The 18365-nt window shown below is 37.3% G+C and overlaps 1 protein-coding gene across 1 annotated transcript in view; it reads left to right on the top strand.

Moving 5' to 3' along the window:
- Window positions 1-18365, top strand: part of LOC105482826 (leucine rich repeat containing 8 VRAC subunit B) — a 28517-nt gene that overhangs the window by 9630 nt on the left and 522 nt on the right. The window contains exon 2 of the mRNA XM_011743183.3: window positions 7971-8025. The gene's annotated coding sequence lies outside the window, so the exon portion shown is untranslated. The remainder of the gene's footprint in view (window positions 1-7970; window positions 8026-18365) is intronic.

Genomic DNA, 18365 nt, shown 5'->3' with positions numbered 1-18365 from the left:
ACTGAACCCCAATGCTTAAGGGGTAAGGTAGTATTAGAAACCTTCCATGGTCCTAATACCTTTTTATCTTCAGTTAAAATTAGTACTTCCTGCTGGGTGTGGTGGGTCATGCCTGTATACCCAGCACTTTGGGAGGCCGACGTGGGACAATCGCTTGTGTCCAGGAGTTTGAGACCAGCCTGAGCAACATTGTGAGACTCTGTCTCTACAAAAAAATCAAACAATAGCTGGGTGTGGTGGCGTGTGCCTGTAGTCCCAGCTACTCGGGAAGCTAAGGTGGGGTGCATTGAGCCATGACCACAACACTACACTCAGCTAAGTGGCAGAGTGAGACCCTGTCTCAAAAAAATATATATATATATCTATACACACACACACACGTACACACATACACACACCCACACACATTTTTGTGTATATGTGAGGCAGAGTGAGTGCCCATAGCAAGCCACATGGTAAAGCATCCTGTTATCCTACTTATTTATAAACATATAAATAAATTTTAAAAATTAGTACTTCCATTATATTGGCTTGGTGACCTTTTCTTGCTATAACCAATTTTTACTCTCTTTTTCAGTGAGACCAATTTATGAGTTGGCAATTGTAGACATCGTACTCCCTTTCTAAGAAAACCTGCACCATTGCTTTTCCTGGTGTTCTAACTTTAAACCCCTTCTCAATCCTCACCACTCCAGAGGAGTCTTTCAGACTAGATATCCCCTAGCTCCAACCACAGTTAATAAACTCATTGCATTGTGGGAAACTGGAAGTAGAGACTCTCTCAATCATTTGCTCTCTCTAACATTACATGTAAGGAAAATTAGGTTAAGTGAGGTGACAAAGCCAACATTATACCATCAGTAAGATGTAAAGCAAGGAGTAGAACTTGAGTTTCCTAACACCTAGTTGGGTATTCATTTGATCAGGTCATGCTGCCTTGTAGTGTTGATCCTTCCCTATATCTCAGTAATGGTTACTTTCCTTCATTTGAACATCTAATCACATTACTACATTCCCATCATCCACCTAATATAGTTCTATGGAGAGGCAGAGCAGCTGTTTCTCTATTATTAACTCATTTGATATGGCTTTTAATATATCTGTCTCATTTGATATATCTTTTAATATGTTTGTCTCATTTGATATGCCTTTATCCACTTGTGCTTTAGGTGAGCAGTTCGACCCCACATATCCAGAGACTATGGAAGTAACAAGGCAATCATGCAAAAATGGGTTTATTACGAAAGTCTCAGGGATACGTGGATGGATGGATGGATTGATCTGTTTGTTTCACATAGGCACCCAGTAAGTGTGTCTACTATCACTAAGGCCAAGGATTGCTATTACTGTCTTACAACCACCTCCCAAAACACTCACACACACACACACACACACACACACACACACACACACCCCCTCTGCATTACCACCACCCATCCTCCCACCTTCTTATCTTTTCCTTTTCCTCCCTGCCTTTACCTACCCTATTATTGCTGTCCTTGATGTCTTCTGGTGGATTGACCTCTTAACAAAAGATTAACAAGAGGATCAAATACTTTGCATATCCATTAAATTTTTAGTGAATTTTATAAACGTGGAAGCTTCAATTGTTATTTTAGGGAAAAAAAGATCTCCCATATTCAGTTACCTTAATAGTTACCAGAAGATTTTTAAAATTTCTTAACTTCATATATTGCGATTTATCCTTTTTTTTTTTTTTTTTTTTTCTTTCAGAGACTTGATCTCACTCTGTCATCCAGGCTGGACCTCAGTGGTGTGCAGTCTCGGCTCACTGTAGCCTTGACCTCCTGAACTCAAGTAGTCCTCCTGCCTCATCCCCCTGAGTAGCTGGGAGTACAGGCAGGTGTCACTATGCCCAGCTAATTTTTAAATTTGTTGTAGAGACAGGATCTTGCCTTGTTGCCCAAACTGGTCTCAAACTCCTGGGCTCAAGTATCTTCCCATCTTGACCTCCTAACGTGCTGGGATTACAGACATGAGCCACCATGCCTGGCCATATTGCTATTTAGTAAAGAAGGCGTAAACCTTTTCTAGACAAATTTGGGGGATCACATTCCTCTCCCACCCAAATCAGGATGCTCTCCCACCCAAGGAAGGATGTACCCTTCCTCTGGCTATCTATCATGTCAACCTTAAGTATTTAAAACAGGCAGGCAGCATGGAAGAATTCAAGGTAACAAACAAAATTGATAATTAAATATTTAGTATTTATTGTAACCTATGAATTATGAACAAAGCAAATTCAACACATTAAAATTTTATTTTTTGTGTTGGTATGTTTTCTAGTATATTGAGACCGACAGTATATTTAATTTGTGTAATCTATTTATGTTCATTTTAAAGCAATAAGAACAGTTTTCCTGTTTTACATGAGTATAGATTTTTTTGTGGAGATATATATATGTAACAAAATTTACTTTTTAAACTATTTTAAGTACTTTTTACTTTTTTAAGTATTTTAACTATTTTTAATTCTGTGGCATTGAGTTCATTTATATTGTTGTACAACCATGATTATAGATTTTAAGTCATGACCCTCTGCTTGGGTGACAGTCATATCAGACCTGTCTGCAGCATAAATCTTGATAGACATTGCATCAAAGAGTAGAAGTTACCAGCACAGGTTAACTTTTTAAAAATGTGGCATCAAGGTATATTAAAGATTTCACAACACTTTGCCTTCCTTATGGGCCATATAGTAAATGATTAAGAACAGTTACATTGATATTTCACGACACTTTCTAGTAATGAGTCTTGTGATGCATGGTGAGAACTGGCATGGAAATCACAACTTAGGTGGAAAGCCAGACCTCCAGTATCTAATCTGCTATTTGTTTATAGGATCATACTTTAAAGGCAATCATTAAAGGATTAATTTTAGATAAAGCTACTACTGTGTTAATAAATAACCATGTTTAGTGCTTACACTGTACCTGCTGCTGTGCTAAGCATTTGAATTGTAGTTGCCTCAATTAATTCTTAAAACAACTCCATTAGGTTGAAACCATTATTATGGTTATTATCCCTATTTTACAGATGAGAAAAGTGATAGCTTATCTAAGATCAAGCAGATGGTAAACAACAAAGTCAAACCTCAATCTTAACTATTCTGCTACCTTCCCTTCCAAGTCTCTCACATTTTCATCAGTTTTAGGATAAGAACTAGGCCAAACAAAGTAACACATTGAAAACATGTGATACTCCTTTTTAAAGTCTTTCAAAAAGAAGGTCGTATATGGGTAGTATGGTTTTGATTTATTTTAACCACATTTTAATCGATATGTCTGGAAGAAAAGCCATGTAAAACACTATTATTTAACTGCAGATTAAACTTGGGTTATTCATCTTGTTATTAAATTGTTGGTAAATGTTTCTTCATAAGAGGCTGTGCAAGCAGGATGTACCCTTGCTCTGGCTATCTATCATGTCGACTTTAATTATTTAATAGGCAGCCAGGATGGAGGAAGCACTTGTTGATTCTGTTTCCTAGATGGAATACTGAACAAAGAGCTAGGAAAACAAAATAGATCTCATTCTTAAATTGTCTCTTTTAGTTCTAAAAGATAGATTGTAACTTTGAGAAAAGGAGAAAGCTGTCACATTCTATATAAAACTCCTTTTTATATAGCTCCTTGGGGAGGCTGTGTACCAGATGGCTCTTAGTCAGCTCTGTTGTGAATGCTGGGTCTGCCTCTGAGCTTGAGCAAGTTTGTTTCTCGGAACCTCAACTTTTTCACCTTTAGAGTCGGCTAATACCTATTTCACCAGGTACACCGTAAATGTTACCCTTCCCCTACCATCACCCCTTTCCATTCAACAGTAATTATTGAGACTGTTAGTGTTACTTCTTCCTGTACACCTGACTCTTCCAAGAGCTCAAAGGCTGAAGCAGGAAGACATCAAATCAGATATTGGTGATTCAGTTTAATGGAAGCATAATAGAACTATCAGTATTCCCTAAATGCTAAAGAAGCATGAAGGACTAACTGCTTGTTTACGGGGACACATAGGGTAGCAGTGTTTGTTTTAAACATATTTTGTGTTTAATAGTCACTTAATACTGAACATTAAACCTTTGTGTTTTGTGGTCAGAAATTAGCTCAAGCACTAGGCTGATTTGCAATGCATAACAATTTGATTTTGTCTTTGGGTTAAGAGTATATTATAGCAGATGTAGCATTCTTTACAGTGATCATTATCAGATGTTATTGATTTTATGAGACTAAAGCAATAAGGACATGCAATATTGGCAGCTCAATCATAGCTCACAGCATTGTGGAATTATAACATTTATGAAGCACCTAATATGTGGTTGACTCTCAGGACACTAGAAAGGTCCTTGCCCTCCAGAGTTCAGGACAAGTGGGCACAGAATTGTATGATATGCAGCATGCTTGTTTGGATGATACCTTGATAATTCCGTTGGTCCCAGTGTTGTTCTTGTTGCATTATACTTAGGTTAACTTGTGGAAAAGGGAATAATTGTGAAATCATAATTTGATAAGATATTAAGGTCATTTTGGAATGCTCTGGCATTTACCCAGTGGTCCAACACTGATTCAAAATGACTCTCAGTCATTATAATGCAGCCACTCAGGCTGAATTGACAGCAGTTTTCCATTCAGATTTGTGAAATGTCCCATTTGGTGAGTAAGTTGGCAAATACAAATTTTTCTCCTTTCTCCCTGAAGGATGAAGACTTAGTCTCTGCTTCTGAATTTCTGCCCCTGCCATGGGGTCTTGGAAATGCCTGAGTCTCTGTCCCTGTCATGTTGCCACCCTTCCATACCCACCATGTGTGTGCATAAGTGGTGTTCACAGATCTTTCTGAGAGCCAGGCCTTCTCCTCTGTACCCTTGGTTCCTAAATGGGTGGTGAAACCTGATCTGCTGTCCTTCATTTACTCAACAGTGATTTACTAAATATTCATGGCACAGAGAGAGACAAGACTGACGCAAGGGGAGTGGGCTTATCACTGATCACTGTGGGCTCTGGACAGGCTAAGGATTTGATGCCACTTCACACTGGTATTCATTAAATATTTGTTCACAGTGTTTTTAAGTGGAGTAGTGAAGCACTGTATGGAAAAAGAGTAGCAAAAGAGCCCTCTGGGTCCTCCTTTTGCCAGTTTCTGACCCAAAGGAAATAGACTCATGATATTTTCTTCCAACCACATTCAATACCATCCTTGAGAAAGGTTCAGTAGGTACTATTTTTGTTTAATCTAGTTAAGTTTCCAGAGATCTAAATGCCCCATTGATGAATCCATACATGGTAGCTGCTATAATATCTAGGACCTTAATCTAGCCCATGAAAGAGACATTGGGATACATCCCTGGGATACCGATAAATGAGATACTGCCCCAGCCCTCAAAGAATTGGAGGCAATAGCTTCACATATATTAATAAACACTGTAAAAGAAATATTAGCAAATGACTTCCTGGAACACAGATGAAGGAGCAACAAATTCAGCCTGTGCTGGTCTGGATGGCTCATAGAGGTGATTCCACTTGATCCAGAATGGGAGAGATGATGCAGTGGGATGTTCTTTTTTTAAATCCATCTGTTATTTATGATTTTGAGATTTTCAAACTGATGAAATGGGAGGCTTTAATTTTACGTAGTCTGAAGCCTTAAACTTCTACAATTGCCTGAGGCAGGGTGAATGAGTATGATATTACAGTGATTTCTGCCGTAGCTCTCCTGCCAAAAAAGGTCCCAGTGACTATGCCTTTAACCCAGTTCAGGTCCTTTGACCAGAGATTCTTGACATCTTGCTAGATCTTTCCTAAGATTTAACTATCCCTACAAAACAAATACGCCCAAATGGAAAGCCATGCTCAAATTCCAAAATTGTATAGTAGTTCTTTGTGCACTACAAAAAAGTTTGTTTTGTCAAATCCACCATCTCTCCTAACCAGAAAGAAACAAGAACATCAAGAGTAAGATCCTTTGGGGCCTTTTGTTTTTCTATCAGAAAGCTGATTGTTGCTGTATTGTTCCTTAATCCTCAGTCACTTGGGAGCCGTGCCTTGTATGTCCTTCATTGGGAGCCTTCCTTTCAGGAAGAAGCTCTTATTTGAGAAAGAAGAGAATTCTCAGTGTTATACTTATCTCCAAATCTTCCAGAATACCCTTTTATTTTTAGGTTATCTTGGAATTGACTTTTTAAGTTAAAATACACACGTCTTGTGTCCTTCCTCTGGAGAGAGAATGTTTTTGAAGGGGTAGATCAGCTAGTTGTGTAACACTCATTAGCATAGCAAGCTGGCGGACGTGCTGACGCAGGCCGCCTGCCTCAGCAGCTGGGTCGGTCAGAATTGCTGTAACAATCTTTGTCCTCTTTTTATCCTGCCTAATATGGACTATTTATGCTATTCTAAGAAGCATTGTCATTTAGTATTTCACATTTCATTCTTCCAACTTGGTACTTTTGTGTTCTGCTAAGGAGGAAGAAAGGTGATAAGTTTAGTTATAGTTTCTAAAATTGGTTTGAATGATTTGGTTTTATCCTGAATAAAGAAACTCAGCTACATTTTGTTATTTACTTTACTTGACAGCAGTGGCTTCACCCTGAGATGACAAATTTTCATTACGAGAGAGCTGTCATTGAGCTCTACATTTATATCTTCTCAGCAAAATATTCCTCCGGTTTAGGTAAATGTTAAATAGGAGAGAGGAATGAAATGTATTAGTAAGTATGCTGAAACATGTTCAATTCAACTCAAAGAAATGCCAAATAAAGCAACAATAAGATAATTTTTCACATAGGAATTAGCAAAATTTTTTAATAATAATTTCTAAATCTGGTGAGGTGTTACTCATACATTGTTGACAGGAAAGAAAATTGGTATAACCTTTCTGAGAAATAATTTGATGCTGTATATCAGAGGCCTTAAAATGTTTATGCTCTTTTGACCTAATTCCTTCATTTTGGAAGTATATGCAAAACAAAACAAAACATATGAAGAGTACAGAGATGTTTACAACATTATTAGTATTAAAAAAAAAAGGAAAATTGAAAATTTAGTAGGGGAATGATTTCGTAAACTAAGACATATCCATGCATGAACTATATGCTTCCATCAAAAATGATTCTTAAAGAAACTTCGTAGCAGTATCAAAAAAGCCTGTGTTATATAAGTGGCAAAAAAAGATCTCAGTATTGTGCCATTGAATTTTATAATGGCATAATTGTATAAAACCAGTAGGTCAACAAAAATTAAAAACTGGACAAAGAAAACTATCCCAAATGTTAAGTCTTTCACTGCGTTTCCCCTTTTAAAAAGCATAGATACTTTCAATTTGTTTTCTGTCTTATATTTATAAAATCAGTGGTACTCATATGTAATGCTGTCTTATTCTCCATTAAAAATTCATTGTGCACTTTGGGAGGCCGAGGCAGGTGGATCACGAGGTCAGGAGATGGAGACCATCCTGGTTAACATGGCGAAACCCTGTCTCTACTAAAAGTACAAAAAATTAGCCGGGCGTGGTGGTGGGTGCCTGTAGTCCCAGCTACTCAGGAGGCTGAGGCAGGAGAATGGCGTGAACCCGGGAGGCGGAGCTTGCAGTGAGCCGAGATCGCGCCACTGCACTCCATCCAGCCTGGGTGACAGAGCGAGACTCAGTCTCAAAAAAAAAAAAAAAAAAAAAAAAAAAAAAAAAAAATTCAACGTTTATGTTTTGTGCCTTGTAAGCTACTGTTGTGATGAAGTAAAATGTGTAGTTTGTGACAGTGATTTGTTTCTCTCCCTGGGTAATAGTTAACCTCTTTGAGAAGTCAGAAGGTGATCTCTTTAATGCTTTCTTTTTAAGTAAGTTATCTTTTGTATGTTTCATAAAATTATTATATATGTTGGAAATTTTAGAACCATATCAGTGGATGAATTATCTTGCAGTCCTGTGATGTGTAAAATATAACAATATGCTTGTGATTTCTCCTTAGGAACTTTTCAAATTGAGACTAATTGCAGAGGTTCCAGTTGACCAGCATTCATAGGGTAAGATTAACATCCTGAATTATAAACACATGGTAAAGATAATTACAATTAAGTTGGTAGCTTGGGGCAAATAGATACTGAATACTTAGTATGTAAAAGAGATTACTATTCTTACAGATGTTTTGAGTAAAATCTTTCTGAGGTTTTTAAACCAGTTAATAAACAGAAAATTAGATCTGTAACCTTTTAGTAAAAATGTCATCTTCCTACCTTTTGTAGATTTTGTATGCAGGAAAATATATGTGTATATGATATTCGTCATTTTTAACAGTAAAATCTAAGGAATATAATAAATGCCCATGGCAGACTTAGAGTCCATGTCTGTATTTTTCTGATTTTTGTTTAAGGTAGAATTTTTAATACTGCCATAGATTTGGTTTGCTGTATTTCTATAAGTAAAAGATGGCCATACTTTCTTTGAGTAGGCAAATCAGAAATAAGCCCTATACTCCGTTGCTTCCTGCAAACATCATTCCGTCTTTTGTAATTGCAGAAGATTAATCTTGAGTTAGATTGTAGCAGTGCTTTTAGCTTTGACACAATGAATGAAGAATTTGTACGCTGTATAATAGCACAACTCTCTAATGTTCTGAATACAGCTTAAAAGTGTCACCCAGCTCTGAACATATAGTCTAGATGAATCAGTGGTGAAGATAAGCGGTCTGTCACCTACTGCATTCTAAACACCTTTCTTTTTTACAGATGAAGGTGAAGATCCTTTGACTTCTTAGGTATATTCACATTTCCATTCTGACTCATTGAGTTAACCACAAATTCTTTTTAATTTTATAATTTCAACTTTTATTTTAGATTCAGGGATACATGATCAGGTTTGTTATCAGGTTATACTGCATGACACTGAGGTTGGGAGTAAGGAGGATCCTGTCACCCAGGTAGTGAGCATAGTGTACAATAGGAAAACTTTCAGCCCTTGCCTCTCTCCCTTCCTTTCTCCTTTTGGAGTCCCCAGTGTCTGTTGTTCCCATCTTTATATCTATGTGTACCCAATGCTTAGCTCCCACTTATAAGTGAAAAAATGTATTTAGTTTTCTGTTTCTACTTTAGCTCACAGAGGATAATGGCCTCCACCTTCATCCATGTTGCTGCAAAGGACTTGATTTCCTTCTTTTTTATGGCTGTGTAGTCTTCCATGGTGTATATGTACCATATTTTCCATTTTTTTATCTTTTTTTTTAATTTTTAAGTTCAGGGGTACACGTGCAAGTTTGCTACATAGGTATACTTGTGTCATGGGGGTTTGTGGTGGATATTATTTTATCACCCAGGGATTAAGCTGAGTACCCATTAGTTATTTTCCCTGGTCCTCTTTCTTCTCCCACCCTCCACCCTTTGATAGGCCCCAGTATGTGGTGTTCCCCTCTATGTGTCCATGTGTTCTCATCATTTAGCTCCTACTTGTAAGTAAGAACACGTGGCTTGCAGAACATTTGGTTTTCTGTTCCTGCATTAGTTTGCTAAGGATAATGGCCTCCAGTTCCATCCATGTCCCTTCAAAGGACATAGTATCATTTTTTTTTATGGCTGCATAGTATGCCGTGGTGTATATGTACCACATTTCCTTTATCTAGTCTATCATTGATGGGCATTTAGGTTGATTCCATGTCTTTGCTATTGTGAATAGTGCTGCAATGAATATACACATGCATGTGTCTTTATAGTAGAATGATTTATATGCTTTGGGTATGTGCCCAGTAATGGGATGGCTGAGTTGAATGGTGTTTCTGTCTTTAGGTCTTTGAGGAATTGCCACATTGTCTTCCACAATGGTTGAACTGATTTACACTCCCACCAACAGTGTGTACGCATTCCTTTTTCTCCACAACCTCATCAGCATCTGTTTTTTGACCTTTTAATAATATCCTTTCTGGCTGGTGTGAGATGGTATCTCATTGTGGTTTTGATTTGCATTTCTCTAATGATCAGTGATGCTGATCATTTTTTCATATGCTTCTTGGCCATGTGTATGTCTTCTTTTGAGTAATGTCTGTTCATGTGTTTGCCCACTTTTTTATGGGGTTGTTTTTTCTTGTAAATTTGTTTAAGTTCCTTAAGATGCTGGATATTAGACCTTTGTCGGATGCATAGTTTGCAAAAATTTTTTCCCATTCTGTAGGTTGTTTGTTTACTCTGTTGATAGCAGAAGCTCTTTAATTTAATTAGGTCCATTTGTCAGTTTTTGCTTTTGTTCCAATTGCTTTTGGCATCTTCATTATTAAATCTTTGCCCATGCTTATTGTCCTGAATGGTATTGCCTAGGTTGTCTTCTAGGGTTTTTATAATTTGGGATTTTATGTTTAAGTCTTTAATCCATCTTGAGTTAGTTTTTCTATATGATGTAAGGAAGGGGTCCAGTTTTAATCTTCTGTATATGATTAGCCAGTTATCCCAGCACCATTTATCAAATAGGGAATCCTTCCCCCATTGCTCGTTTTTGTGTTGTTGAAGACCAGATAGTGGTAGGTATGCGGTCTTATTTCTGGGTTCTCTATTCTGTGCCATTGGTCTATCTGTCTGCTTTGTGCCAGTACCAAGCTATTTTGGGTTATTGTAGCCCTGTAGTATAGTTTGAAGTCTGGCAATGTGATGCCTCCAACTTTGTTTCTTTTGCTTAGCATTGCCTTGGCTATGCAGAGTTTTGTTTGTTTGTTTTGTTTTGTTTTGTTCCACGTGAAGTTTAAAATGGTTTTTTCTAGTTCTGTGAAGAATTTCAATGGTAGTTTAATAGGAATAGCATTGAATCTATACATTGCTTTGAACAGTATAGACATTTTAATGATAGAGATTCTTCTTATCCATGAGCATGGAATGTTTTTCCATTTATTTTGTGTCGTCTTCAACTTCTTTGAGCAGTGGTTTGTAGTTCTCCCTAGTTAGCTGTATTCCCAGGTATTTTATTCTTTCTGTGCCAGTTGTAAATGGGAGTTTGTCCCTGAGTTGGCTCTCGGCATGACTGTTGTTGGTGTATAGGAATGCTAGTGATTTTCACACATTGATTTTGTATCTGGAGACTTTGCTGAAGTTATCAGCTTAAGAAGCTTTTGGGCTGAGACTATGGGGTATAAGACCATGTTGTCACAGACAGGGATACTTTGCTTTCCTCTTTTCCTATTTGGATGCACTTTATTTCTTTCTCTTGCCTCATTGCCCTGGCAAGGACTTCAATACTGTGTTGAATAGGAATGGTGAGAGAGAGTATTATTATTGTGTGCTGGTTTTCTTTCTTTTTTTTTTTTTTTTCTCTTTTTTGCTAAGGAGTGTTTTACTTCCAAGTATGTGATCAATTTTAAAGTATGTACCATGTAGCAGAGGCAATGAGAAAAATGTATATTGTGTTTTTGGTTGGATAGTTCTGTAGATATCTATCAGGTCCATTTGATTCAGTGTTGAGTTTAGGTCCTGAATATCTTTGTTAATTTTCTGTCTCAGTGACCTAATATTGTCAGTGGGGTGTTAAAGTCTCCTACTATTTTTGATGGGGAGTCTAAGTCTCTTTAAGGTCTCTAAGAACTTGCTTTGTGAATCTGGTGCTCCTATGCTTATGAAGCTTCGTTTGGCCAGATATGAAATTCTGGGTTAAAATTTCTGTTAAGAATGTTGAATATTGACTTCTAATCTCTTCTGGCTGGTAGGGTTTCAGCTGAAAAGTTTGCTATTAGTCTGAAGGACTTTTCATTGTAGGTGACCTGACCTTTCTCTCTAGCTGCCTTTAACATTTTGTCTTTCACTTCAACCTTGGAGAATCTGTTGATTGTGTGTCTTGGGGATCATCTTCTTGTGAAGTATCTTACTGGGGTTCTCTGCACTTCCTGAATTGAATGTTGGCCTCTCTAGCTAGATTGGGGAAGTTTTCATGGATGATATCCTGAAATATGTTTTCCAGGTTGGTTCCATTCTCCCCATCTCTTTCAGGTAAACCAATCAGCCATAGATTCAGTCTTTTTATATAATCCCATATTTCTTGGAGGCTTTGTTCATTTAGAAAGGCCATCCTCCAACTTTGAGATTATTTTGTCCACTTGGTCTCTGCTGTCTGCCTGTCATTTGAAAGGTGAGAGTGTGATTCAGAAGGGATTACATAGGCAGTGGGTTTTGTTCTACATAGTATGACTTGCTTACTGTGGTGTGGGGTGTGGTCAGGAAAATAGTCTTATAAACAGCAAAAAGTGATGGAGAAGGATTTGAGGTTGTCTTCTCTATAAGAATTATCCAGCAACTCGTGGCTTATGCTTGTGTTCATCTTACAAGAATATGGCTGCAACTTCTTTTATTTTAAGTAGATTTTAGAAAATATAGTAGCTTACTAAAAACTTCAAAGAATTGGGAGATCTTTTCCTAAAGAGAAAAATATTATCTACATTAAATATATGATGTATTCTGTAACTGCCAGAAATAAGTAAAAGTGAAGCAATATTCCTTAAAGTTTAGAACAACTCAAATGTCGGCCGGGCACGGTGACTCACGCCTATAATCCCAGCACTTTGGGAGGCCGAGGTGGGTGGATCATGAGGTCAGGAGATAGAGACCATCCTGGCTAACACAGTGAAACCCCATCTCTACTAAAAATACAAAAAATTAGCCAGGCGTGGTGGCGGGCACCTGTAGTCCCAGCTATGTGGGAGGCTGAGGCAGGAGAATGGCATGAACCCGGGAGGGGGAGGTTGCAGTGAGCCGAGATCACACCCTGCACTCCAGCCTGGGTGGCAGAGCGAGACTCCATCAAAAAAAAAAAAAAAAAAGAACAACTCAGATGTCATTAGGATTTCTATAATTTCTATATTTTTCCCATAGTTTTAATTCACTCAGTAACTTTTTAATTTAATTTATTACTTACTATTTATAGTTATTTATTTTATTTCATTTATTCAGTAACTTTCTCCGAGGGCTTCTGATGACTAGGGTAATTTTCCTAATGTTTAGAGTATTCATCAGATTGTTTCCCAGACCCATTATCTTACTACAGCTTTGGGTCAGAAGCTCTGGAAAGGCAGTTGTGTGTCTCTCTTCTCCTTTGGTTCTCTGTATTATTTTATGATGATGTCAGCTTCTTTCCTTGAATTCTGATTTTTGTGTTCCAGAAATACTGTGCTTCTCCTTTACCACATTGACCCTGCTTCTCTATCCTTTTTCACTCTTCCTTATCTAATAAGCCTTCCTGATCTATTTTATAGAGGGAACAGCAATTCTGTCCTTCACTCACTAAATTCTTTCTCTCAAATAATTCATTTCTGTGGCACTGACCACCACTTAAATTTGGTCATGACTTCCTACAGTGGGCTAAACATGGCTGCTAAGGCTTAGCAACTTATCCATCAAGAGGTGGAGTTGATTTCCCCACCCTTGGAATCTGGCTGGCTGTGGTAGGTTTTTTGATCAATAGAATGTGGCAGAAATGGTGTGGAGTAATTTCCAAGGCTGGGCCTTAAGAGACTTGTAGTGTCTGCTTTTGTGTGCTTGAAACATTCCTTCTTAGCTCTTAGTCTCTTGCTGTGAGGAAGCCTAATTAGCCATATAGAGGACTGGCAAGGCCCCTGGTCGACAGCCTAAGCTGGGCTCCCAGCCAGCAATCAGTAGAAGCACCAGTGTTGTGACTGAGGCACTTTGGGCCTTCTAAGTATTCTAGCGCTCCAGCCAACACCATATGAACTGCCACATCATTCCATAGAATCATGAGAAATTATTAATTGTTAGTTTAGCCACTAAGTTTTGACTTGTTACACAGAATAAAGAATCAAAACAAAAGTTGGTACCTAGAAGTGAGATGCAGCCATAATAAAAAATCTGTCATTTTGTCTTTGAGACCAGGTGTCAGTGAAGGCCTGAAGGGCAGTTAGAATACTGTTGCTGTTGGAGGATGTCAAATGGTACCCTTGCTTTATATTGAGAAAAAAGTCAGCAAGACCATCACCTGCAGTAACATGGAACATAGATAATGAACCTAATGAACTTGTGGATCTAGCTTAGGAGATTTTCCAGCAAAATATCAGAAGCTCCGAGTGACCCCTTTAACTCCTTTTTTAACTCCTTTTTCTTTTTGTTTGATACTATGATCAAAGTATTTCAAGAAAGAGACCAATTAAAGAAGAAACTATTTTGATTTTAAGCAGACTTGAGAGGAAGTATTTCCAATCTTGAATTTTCTCAGATTGTAAATCCAACTGTTTCTCATCCCCAGCTCTTCTACCCAGCAAAAGATACTCAAAGAAAGAAATGGCCTCAGGTCCAAAGATCAGATCAGATCCAGAACATTACTGCCAGTAAAACATGGTCTCAAGGTGAAAATAAAAGTAAAGGCATAGCTGTAAGACCCTTTATTAAAACTTTAAAAAGATTGAAGGCAGTGCCTCATAGAACTTCTCAGCTAAATGGTAGGGCTTCTAATAATTTCAAGGGTCTTGTCCCACAGCTTTCTGGAACTGAGTTAGATGACAAGATCCTGGACTTCAAGCCTGAATTTGATGCCATAGTGGGATGAAGTTTTGGGGGGGATCTTGAGAAAGTGTTAGTGTGCTTTGCATGTAAGAGGAATGTAAATCATTGCATGGTGGATTAAGCATGGCTGGAGACTCTTTGCCACTCCTCCCATTAAAAGGTGGAGTCCACTTCCCTTCCCCTTGAATCTGGACTGGACTTATGACTCCTTTGGCCAGTAGATTTTGGTGGATGTGTCAGTGTGTAGCTTCAAGCCTATGCCTTACAAGAGCTATAGCTTTTACTTTTGTGCTTGGAATGTATTGTCTTAGAACCTACCCACCATGCTATGTGAGGACACTCAAAGAGCCACATGGAGTCTCACATGAAGGAGTTACCAGCCAGCAGTTAGCACCAACAACCAGCCTAAGGAATGAGGACATTTTGTACCTTCCAACCATCTGGAAAGTGTGCCAGCCAACACTATGAAGTGAAAGAACCTCCCACAGAATCTCAAGAAATAAAACTTTTTCTTAAGCCATTAAGGCTTGGAATATGCAGAACAGTTAGCAAAAACCCTCCCATCTCTATTGCTGCTGAGTTCTTGCCACTCCCTGGGAAAGGCTCTGCACCCTGAATACACCCTAAAAGTTTGAATGGTTGGGGGATCTTTTTCATTTTGTACATTTAATTGTTATATAAATATTTATTGTGCCCCATGTGCTAGAAACTGTGTAAGATACTATAATATCATAGGATCAAAATCTGAATCCACTTGACTCCTGCCTCTGCGTGGACCTCTTTATCTGATGTTGCTATAGGTGGTACTGAATTTTAATTTCCCTTGACTATTTTATTCTTGGCTTTCTTTGTGAACATATTATAAACTTTACCCTTATTATTTCTCACCCACATAATTGAAATAGGCTTTCAGCCGCTCCCTTTGTTTCTAATCCCTCCTCCCACAAACCATCCTGCATATCTCCATAGCTCAGTGATTCACTGTTCTACCGCTTCACATTTCTGAGACTCTGAAGGGTTCATGTGGAGATGGTATCTGTTACTTTGTAGTCTGTAGAGTGGAGAGAGCATCCTAGATGTCTAGTGCAACTTCCATGAAGACTTAAAAGGCGCTTTTCTCAGATAACTTTATTGTCTATCTTGTAAGCTTTCTCTTCCTGGGGAGATTTGGGGGAAAAAAAAAAATCTGGCCTCTCCTAGACCAATTGACTTGCTCTGTGGGAGTAAGGCCTGGGTTTAGGTTTCTTTTAAAAGTGCCCCAAGAGGTTCTAAGGTGAAGCTGAGATTGAGAATCACTGTCTTAGATTTGTGATACTTGAAAAGTGGTCCTTGGACCAGCAGCATCAACATGAACTAGGAATTTGTTAGCAATGCAGTTCTCGAGACCTACTTCCTACCTTATGAATTGGCCACTCGGAGGGATGGACTCTCATGTGATGTTTTAATAAGCTCTTGTGATTTTTATGTCCATTAATGTTAGAGAACCACTATTAGAAAAATCTAGGTCTCAAAACTACAACTGAGTTTGGGAAGTGTGTTTGTTATTTGAAAATCACTGTACTAACAAGATCTGAAAGAGCTGGAAAGGGACATAAGGAAACTGGTATATCAAATGTTACTGCTGGTGATCATTTAGGTACTTGAAAATGTTTAATGCGTGTCATTAAATCTCTCAAGAGTGGTTAAATGAGTTACTTAGCATAAAGAAAGGGGGCAAATTAATCAGAGATACTGATGCATTGTTTCCTGGAGAAAGAACTCAACAAAAGGTGAATTTAAATTTCAGTTAGATATATGTTAGTCCCAAAAAACATCTTAATGGGAAGTAGCACTAAACATTTTGAAGGGCTCTAAGGTGATTTTTAAATCAGTGTTCAATGAGAGTAATGTAGAGAACCGCTTTTTGGAATTGTTCGGCTATAATCCCTGCCTGGGGTCAGAGACAGATCTTTGAAGTAGCCTCCAGTTCTCAGTATATAATGACACTAAATACCATCTGATCATCATTTGTTTATTTTTTCACTTGTTATTTTAGAAATGCTTTCAAAGTAAAATAAGGACTACTGGGAAGTACTGATGCCTAACTTGAATGTTGATTTTACAGTCTTAGAGACTTTGGAGTAAGATTGTCAGTGAATTCATGTGTTTTGAAAAAGCTTTTATGACTTCTTAATGAGGTTTAAAAGCTGAAAGAATGGGATTACAACTGCAAAATCCATTACTCTTAACATTTCTTTGGAATGATTTAGTGTGTTTGTATATTAGAAATAGAGATCTTATTTGGATTGAGTCACCATTGTTTACTAAAATATGGTCTGGAAACAATTTCCTGGACAGACAGTATTAAATGGCATAATGACAAAGGATAGCTATGCTTAAACTCTCTAGTTAAGCACTTCATAGGAAAATTAGCATCATTTTATATATAGGAATGCTGAGATATTTTATATATACTTAAATCCAGATGCTGTATATTTAAATATTAAGTTTTAGTTCAGTAGAAAATATTTAGTAGGAAAATGTTTAGCTGAAAAAGTAGATTGTATGTAATGGAAGACATTACAGAAAACTAGATTTACATCCTTATTCAAAAGATTATAATAGAACCCAGTTATAATGCAGATATTGGGTGAGTTGGGAAAGAGCGATAATTAGCTTTTTCTTCAGCTTTTGAGAGACCTAAGACTGTTAATTGGATTGACTGAGACCATGTCGTCTGGTGTGCATGAGGTTGGGATTTGAGTCTGAGGACCTAGGTTCCAGTTGCAACTTTATTTCTTGCAGGTTTTGTCACCTTGGGCAAGGTAAATTCTTTGAGCCTGCGTTAATTTCTATGCATATAAACATAAAGAGTAATACTATTTATTTCAGTGGCTTGTTTTAAGTATAAAACAAATTAATGTAAATGAGACATGCTTTGAAGGTAGAAAAACAGATGTTAAATTATTAATAAAGTAGAAAGTGTATTTCTGATATTTAAGGAGAACTGTATTGTATAAAAAGAATCATGGCTGAGTAGCATTTTTGAATTATGCAATAAATTCTTTTCTGGCATGTTACAAATGCAGCTGCTGTGAAAGAATATGTAAAATGTTTCACACATCAGATGTCTTTATCATGCTCAGTGCACATAAATGCAGTCATGTGATATATGTTGTAAGACTTTTATAAAGGCTTGTGAATTGTGAATGAGAAATTCTTACTCCAGTGGTGCCATGTAATTATGAATTAGTATACAGCTAGGTTCTTATACATACTAAGTGTGCTTTCTAACCTTCAAAACAATTTGATGCTGGATGGTGACTAATTGTAAAATAGGCTTTGCACATGACTTGGTAAACCCAAAGTAAGTTTCGGACATGCCCAGCTTTTTGATATTTGAAATGACAAGCTTACAAGATTATTGCTAAAAATATCTTAAATACAATTTGGGGTCAGTACTCTTAGGAGTGTTTGAAGTACTTTTTAAAACGGATTGTATAATACAAAACCTCCCTAGAAACTTTTTTTTGAGGTTTCATAGGTACTAAAAGATATAATTTTTACATTCAATTAAAAACAAATTCTAGCATTTTACAATTTTCTCACAGTTCAAATTATCAATATATATGTAATTTAACTATCACAAATTATTGAACTATAAATGTTACAAATGGGTTTTATTAACCTCTAAATTAAACAAATATAAAGCCTAAGTATGTTTAATAATAACATAATTTCCAGTAATTTCAGCCATATTTCTGAGCTGTATCTGGAAAGGTGTATTAACTTGTCACTTTTTCTAATGAGATTGGTAGGCTAAATTTTAGGAGCACTGAGACTTATTTGGATAGATGTTTGGTTTTAAATATGGGTACAGAAATCACTTGGTGTGACAAGCCATCTGAAAA

Source organism: Macaca nemestrina, chromosome 1 (assembly GCF_043159975.1).
Source record: "Macaca nemestrina isolate mMacNem1 chromosome 1, mMacNem.hap1, whole genome shotgun sequence".
NCBI classification, from domain to species: Eukaryota; Metazoa; Chordata; class Mammalia; order Primates; family Cercopithecidae; genus Macaca; species Macaca nemestrina.
Note: the sequence above shows the minus strand (reverse complement) of the source record. Positions and strands in the feature narration are given on the sequence as shown.